The sequence below is a fragment of the Sorex araneus genome, chromosome 8 (assembly GCF_027595985.1).
Source record: "Sorex araneus isolate mSorAra2 chromosome 8, mSorAra2.pri, whole genome shotgun sequence".
Classification (NCBI taxonomy): Eukaryota; Metazoa; Chordata; class Mammalia; order Eulipotyphla; family Soricidae; genus Sorex; species Sorex araneus.
Window position 1 is genome coordinate 25,504,222 of NC_073309.1, and position 7,487 is coordinate 25,511,708.

Here is a 7,487-nt window from a genome sequence, read left to right on the forward strand (position 1 = left end):
AATGTGCTCCTCCCAGGCTGCATTGTCCCTGGCCCCAGAGAGGTGACTTTGTACCCCAGGGGCCCTCACCAATATCAGCCAGGCCCTCCAGGTGGCCTCAGTGCTGCTGGAAGGTGCAAGGATGGGCAAAAGGATGCTCATTGTTCCCCATCAGATGCCCCCAACTAGTCTCTGCTCCACCTGGGCCAACTTATCTCTCCTGCCTCCTGCCAAAAATCTAGGGGGAGCTAAAAGGTGGGTGTCACCTGACTCATGGGTGTAGATAAGAGAGATCCACGGAAACTTGGGCCCTGCCCACTCTCTGCCCACTCCTCTGGCCCCAAGAAAGCAGTCCACAGCGCCCGCGGCTTGACCATGGCCTCCCCGAGGAGCCACGGCATGTCTGAGAGCCCACGCAGTGTGATAAGCTCCTTCTGTGCTCCTCTCGTCTCGTGGCAACCTCGGCAGCATTGCTCCATGGCCCTGGTAGAAATAGAGGGGTATGCGCTGTCACTGCCTCCAGGGCCCCTTCTGAAGTGACCTTCGAAAAGATTCTGTTCTGTGTGTCAGAACCAAATGTCCTTGGAGGAGAACCAAGATTAACTTGCTTTATCTTGAAGTCAGCGTAACAATCAACTGGGTCATGGGCAAAGTTCCACTGCAGGCAAAGAAATTCAAGCCCTGCCAACAGCACCTTGCTCTACACCAAGTCCTTCTCAGACTGGGACAGTCAACTGACACTTCCCACTCCACATGGCTGAGGGACTCTGTGTAATCCTGCGAGCATATCTGGGGCTCTCTCAGCTACTCCAGGGCTGAGAACCCTACACACTTATTTCCCCTGGGAAAAAGAGAGATCTTGGGTGTCACAGGCCTTTGAGAATAGCTGAAAGACCAGCAAAAAGAACATCAGCCCCAGTATGGCATGGGCCTGGGAGGGGAGAGGTTTTAGAGAAGTCCTCTGAACACCATGGACTGGCCTAGTAATGAACAAACAGATTATGGAGACAATAATGAGGACCCCAACCCAGGGTCCAGAACCCTGGAATATGCCAAACGAAGATGCAGGTGGTTATCGATGAACAGTCTTGTCTATAAATGGTGCAGGGCAAACCAGTAAGCCACCTTTGGGGAGAAATAGACTAAAATCATTACCTGTTTGGCTTATGCAAACAATAAGGTCCAGGAGCTTGGGACATAGCTCAAGGATTTGGAAAGCATGTCTTGCACATTGCCCCTGCTCCATAACTGCAGGGTGTAACTCTGGTCAGCCCTCAAGTACTGCTGATGTGACCTTGATGGCCTCCAGTACTGCCAGGCCTGAGCATTGAACTTTCCAGTCCATCTGGCTGGCAGTATTGGGAATAGCCTCTGGGCTCCCTAAACATTGCTCAGGAGGCTCAATCAATCATAAATGCCAGAAGAAATACGCATATCATGGTTTTTCAAATCACATGAGCCTTTGTGACGTGAAAAAAGCCAACCACAAAGGAACACATTCTGCCTGGTTCTCCTTGCAAGAGACACCTAGAACAGGTCAGGTCAATGGACAGAAAGTGGGCTCTGGTTGCCAGGCAGTGGGAGTTAGTTATTGTTTCATGGGGCAAGAGTTTCAGCTGAGGAAGATGGAAAGAATTCCAGAGCAAGATGGTGTGATGGTGTGATGGTGTGTGTGTGTTTGTGTGTGTGTGTGTGTGTGTTTGGGGGTGAAGCATATAAGAATAAGGACAGAATTTATGTCGCTGAGTTATAGACTTACAAATGGTTACTAGGGAGAATTTTTTAAATTTTTTTTATTAGTGAATCACTGTGATGTACAGTTACAAACTTACGAACTTTTGTGTTTGCATTTTACTCATACAGTGATCATTTACCAATCCCTCCACCGGTGCCCATTCACCTCCACCAATTATTCCAGTATCCCTCTCACCACCCCCACCCCGTCCCCCACCACCCCACCCTGCCTCTGTGGCAGGGCATTTCCCTTTGTTCTCTCTCCTTTTGGGTGTTGTAGTTTGCAATAGAGGTATTGAGTGGCCATCATGTTCGGTCTCTAGTCTACTTTCGGCTCACGCCTTCCAACCCGAAAGGGTCCTCTACTAGGGAGAATTTTATGTTACATAATTTTCCCCCAGTTAATACTTTTAAAATATTGGTATTTATTTTTTTAGGATTTAAGATAGTCTTTATTTGTAAATCAGTAATATGTGTATGCTAACCCGAAAAATTTAGACATTCAAAACTACATTAGCAATGCACATAAACATGCTAAATGAGATTTGCAGATTTGACTGATTTATAAATGGTATTAATGCATGACATACCTTGATGTGCATACACTGTTTATAATTTCATCTCACTACCAATTCTCCTCAGAAAGTTGGAGTCTGTCACATTACATTTTTAAGTATTCTAAATCACAAATTAATTTTTACACAGCAAGTTTGTGTATCAGTCACTAATAGTACATTGCATTAAATATTAAGAGCAGTTACCCATATACTTGTTTTGCTTATGTATACATATTTAAATAGAAGTCATGGTTGGAGGATTCAGTACTTTAGCTAAAGAATGGTCCTCAAATAAGTAGGTTTTATTAAAATATTGGTATTTTAAAGAAAAAAACAGGGACTGGAGTGATAACACAGTGAGTAGGGTGTTTGCCTTGCACGTGGCTAACCTGGGTTTGATTCCCAGCATCCCATATGGTCCCCCAAGCACCTCGAGGAGTAATTCCTGAGAGCAGAGCCAGGAGTAACCCCTGAGCATCATCGTGTGTGACCCAAAAAGAAAAAAGAAGAGGAAAAAAGCAGTACTTTAAAAGACTTTATTTGAGCCATTAAAGAATATCATTAAGAGACTCACTTATATTATTTTAGGGTGGCAAAAGGGTTTTGGTGTCATAAGCAAACATGAAATTTAAACTCTATAAAAGTAAAGGTTAAGAGAGAGTTAAAGTCATGATTGCATTCAATTGACAATTCCAACAAATGTTTCAGTGACGGGTGGGAGAAGAACTAACAATTCTCTGCCCCGTCAGGAGCTTTGAAACCATTTCCACCTTGTGTGTTTGGCTTCTAACACAATTTCCGTTTTATAACTTGCTTATCTTTCTTTTAAACTTGTCTTTTCATTCACTTCAATAAGATATATTTTACTGACAATAAAAGATGATCATCACCTTAAAGTCCAGTTACATGAATCTTGGCAAGCAGATATGTTCATCTGTCCACTATCAAAATACAGAGCTTCTTCACCATTCTCAATAAGTACATTGATATAGCCATTATGGGAAGTAGCATGTATGTTATGGAAAATAGTATGTAAGGTCCCCAAAAGACTGAAAAGGCAAATTTCATATGATCCCGTTATCCCAGTTCTGGGTGGTTACCTGCTGAACACCTATTGCAAGAGATGCATGCTTATTCTTTGTAGCCCAGAGTCACAACCTACTCTCTCTACTGTACCCATTGACTCGGGGGTAGATAAAGAAGATGTGATACATACGTACATACATACATACAGTGAAATCCCCTTCATCCACAAAGATGAAATCCTGCAACAACACAGCTGGACCTTGACAGCATCATGCCTAGAGAAGGCAAGAGAAAGGTACACCATGTGCTTTCTCTGTATCTGCTACACAGAAAAACAAAATAAATGCACTAAATGAAACTAACATAAACTTGTAGACCATAATACAAGATTAGTAGTTACTCAAAGGGAAGGGAATTGGTAGGTGAGTCAGATAAAAGGGGTCAATTACATGGTAAGAGACAGAATTGGACTTTTAGGGGTAAACTTCGTGGAGTTCATGCACATGACCATTTACCGTGAAGCTCATCTGAAATGTATATAGTATATAAGTGCAACGTTACTTCAATAAACAAAAATAGAGCACTTGTCAGTTCTTCTCACCCCAGGACTCAGGGATCTGTTTACTATTGGTACACTTTGCATTTCTAAGAAAGTCATACAAATGGAATCATAAAAATACAAATTCTTTTACATTGGATTTCTCTCATTTCAACCATGTCATCCAACAGAACCTTGGTATTTGGTTCTGTTACATTATTGAGTGGCTCTCCACTGTCTGAAGAAACATGTTTACTTATTCACCTGTCAATGAACATTTGGATAACATGGCCATGAGCATCTGCAGGAAAGTCTTGAGGGGAACTGTGTTATTGCTTCTCTTGGGGTAAGTACCTAGAGCTGGTGTTACTGGCTCAGAAGGAAAATATGTGTCTTCTTAAAAAATAAAATTTTGTAAGTGTCTCCCCAGTGGTACCTTCCATGGGACCACTCATGGCAATACACAGTGATGTGGGCCTGACAGGACGGTGCTATTAGGTGAGTTGGAGGGTCTCAGTGTGTCAAAGGTAAGCAATGCTGGGAATCCCACTCAACTCAGGGATCTGGAGCTGGCAAAGTATATAACCCACCTCTCTCTCGCTATCTCCCTGGCCCCTAAATGTGTTCTAAACTAATTTTACGCTGAAAACTCGTTTTTGAAAGAAAATTTGACATCACTACTATAGTTTCACAAGGTAATGACCCTTGCCATAAATCTAACGGCCAGTCACCAGGATAATCAAAGCCTCAGGTTTTAATAGCCTTCGTAGCATTGGGTTTTTTGTGCAAGTTCCATGAGTGACAACCTTATGCAAAGGGTGTTTGCACATGTAACCTGAAAGTTCTGTTATCTGCCAAAGGCTTTGAGCCTTAGGGTAGCCTCAGAGAATTCTCTGGAGGGAGGAATGAACTGTTTGTCAAGAGGCCGCAGCAATAGGGCTAAACTATCACAGAGGGAGGGAAGGACACTGGGTTCGAGGCTGTCTACTGCCCTTCTTTGTGCCACCTGCGATCTTCCTGTGCTTCAGAGAGCAGGAAAAAAGGGTGACAGAGAGGCGGGCCTGAGCGCCTTGGTTCTACTCACCTCTGAGGTCAAGGAGAAAACTCTTCCAGACACTTCTATCTATTCTGCACATCACCAAACACTTGTTGTGGGCAGACGCTGCTCCCGGTGACTTCCAGCTCACCCCAGCTCCACGTGGAAGTGAGGGTTGGGGTGGAAATATTTGGACAGAACGGTGGAGGGAGACAACACACACTTGGTCGTTCCAGATGAGAGTGTGTGCTGGGGACCCTGGGGACTGACGCTCAAGGACTGTGCTGCAGAGCCTGTTACCCCTGCTCAAATCAAAGACAGGGTGAGGGGCGAGCCTGATCGTGATGCTGGGGATCTGCTCCCAAAGGTCCAGCCGTCGAGACTGGCATGGCCCACTGCCACGGCATTGCAGCCCCAGTTCGAGAGCCAGCTGTACAAGCCCTGCCACTCTCTTACCAGCAGTGCAACCTCAGGCCAGCAACGGGCTCTCTCAGCACCTCCGTTTCCTCATCTTTTTATTTATTTGTTTGTTTGTTTGTTTGTTTTTGGGTCACACCCGGCAATGCTCAGGGGTTACTCCTGGCTCATGCCCTCAGGAATTACTCCTGGTAGTTGTGATGGTGCAGCCCGAAGATAAAATGTGAGCCTACGGCCGCTCTGTGGATGTAGGGGTTGATGGGCCAGTCTTTTCACAGTACTGATTGCTCCTTGCTAAAAAGGCTGTGCCTGGCACTAGGCTCATGCTGGATTTTCAGTGGTGGAAAAGGAAACAGGAGCCTCCAATTTCCCTTATAAAACTCATATTCTGTAGGAGAGAGAAGAAAGTCAACCCGAAAATCACCAATAAGTCAGAGAATCTGGCAGCTGTAAAAGGTCATAAACTAGAATTAATGGATTCAAAAATGGGGTACTCTCTGGGTGGACCACCCTGCGGACCTATGAAGTTGAGCCTGACATGACAATGAAGAGTTGGAAGAGATTTTCAAAAGATGTTGGGTGCAGGGGAAAGTTTACAAGAAAAATGAAGCTTACTTAGCATGTGCAAAGGCCCTGGGGTTATTAGGTTTAGGGCCAGTAAAGATCAGAGTTGAGAGGAGTGAAGGCCTAATTATCCAGAAACTGGAGAGCCATGCCAGAAGTTTATATTTTATTCTAGTGGGAAGACAAATATTTTCTTTAAAGTGTTTCAGACTAGGGAAATATGTTATTGAGTTTGAGTTTCAATGATCACAGTTTGTCCGCTGGGCAAACGCCAACCCTCAGTGGCTTAGAAGGGACACCAGATTGGACTTGGCCAATCACTGTGCACTCAGATACATGTTTCCTCACAGGATGCATTTGGAAGCAAAAACCTTAGAGGTGCTGATGGATTAGATAAAGGATGGGAACGAAGCAAGGATTTGAAAAGATTCCTTGGCATTTGACCCAGAAACTGGGAAATGCTGTTTTGCTTCCAAAGGTGGGTAAAGGTGGGAGAGGAGCAGGTGCCTTCAGAGCTGGTTACCTTAGAAAGAGTGAAAATAAGGCTGCGTATAGACCCTGGGGCAAATTTCTCACCAGGCTAGAAATTAAAATTTCAGATAGGAATGGAATGGATTGTAAAGCGATCTAGTAGATGACATCACATCGAGATGAGGGGGTCAAGCTTGTCGCATTTCCCAGAGAGAAATGTGCTGGAGAAATGCTGCCTTCCACATGTCCATTCGGATTCCCGGTGTACATCAGCCCTCTAAGTGCTCTGATAAGTCCTGCACCCATGGCGAAGCCTGTTAGCCTTTAACTTGGAATTCACCCTATGTGAATTTGGTCATGAAAACCTCTTTACAAATAAAACCAACAAACCTGCAACTGAGTGCTGAGCAGATCAAGCACTCGCTGGACCTTCAAAGATGAGTGGCATCAATGTGACTTATGCCAAGGAGCGCACGAAGGACAAGGGTGGGACAACTTCCACTCTGGGCCACCTTGGATAGTTTTAGGCTTCGGGTACTGTTTGCACTGATCTGTTTGCACTGCATAGCTTTGTCACTGCAACAGGAAAGCAGTCACTGGGACTGGAGAGACGGTACAGTAGAGCAGGGAAGACACTTGTCTTGCAGGCAGCCAACCCCAGTTCAATCCCCAGCACTCCCTATGGTTCCCCTGAGCACCACCAGCTGTGGCCCTCAAACAAGACAAAACAGCAGCTACAGACCGGACGCCAAAGAAGGCAGGGCTGGGTTCTAGTCAAACTCTTATTTCCAATCACGGGCACTCCGTCAGATCTGGCCCCTGGGCCCTGTGGGTTGACATCATCCAGGGATCGAGGATCAGATTATCTAAAGAAGGCCAAAGGTAGAGGGAGTACAATCCCAAGATCACAAAGAGGTTGGGGGTGGCGGGTGGGCGGAGAGGGGGGACTGAGTTGGGATGGAGTTGGGAGTGTCACTTCCCTCATTGGAGTGGACTGGTCGCCCAAGCCAGCGAGGACAACAGGAGAAGGTCTCAGTGGAGAGAGACACTTGAAGGCTACGGGGTGTCCTACCCACCTACCCCCAGGGGATCACATCCTACATTACCCACCCAACCTCGGGAGATCTTCCACCATGCACCCAGGCGGGGCAGGGAGGAGGGTGGA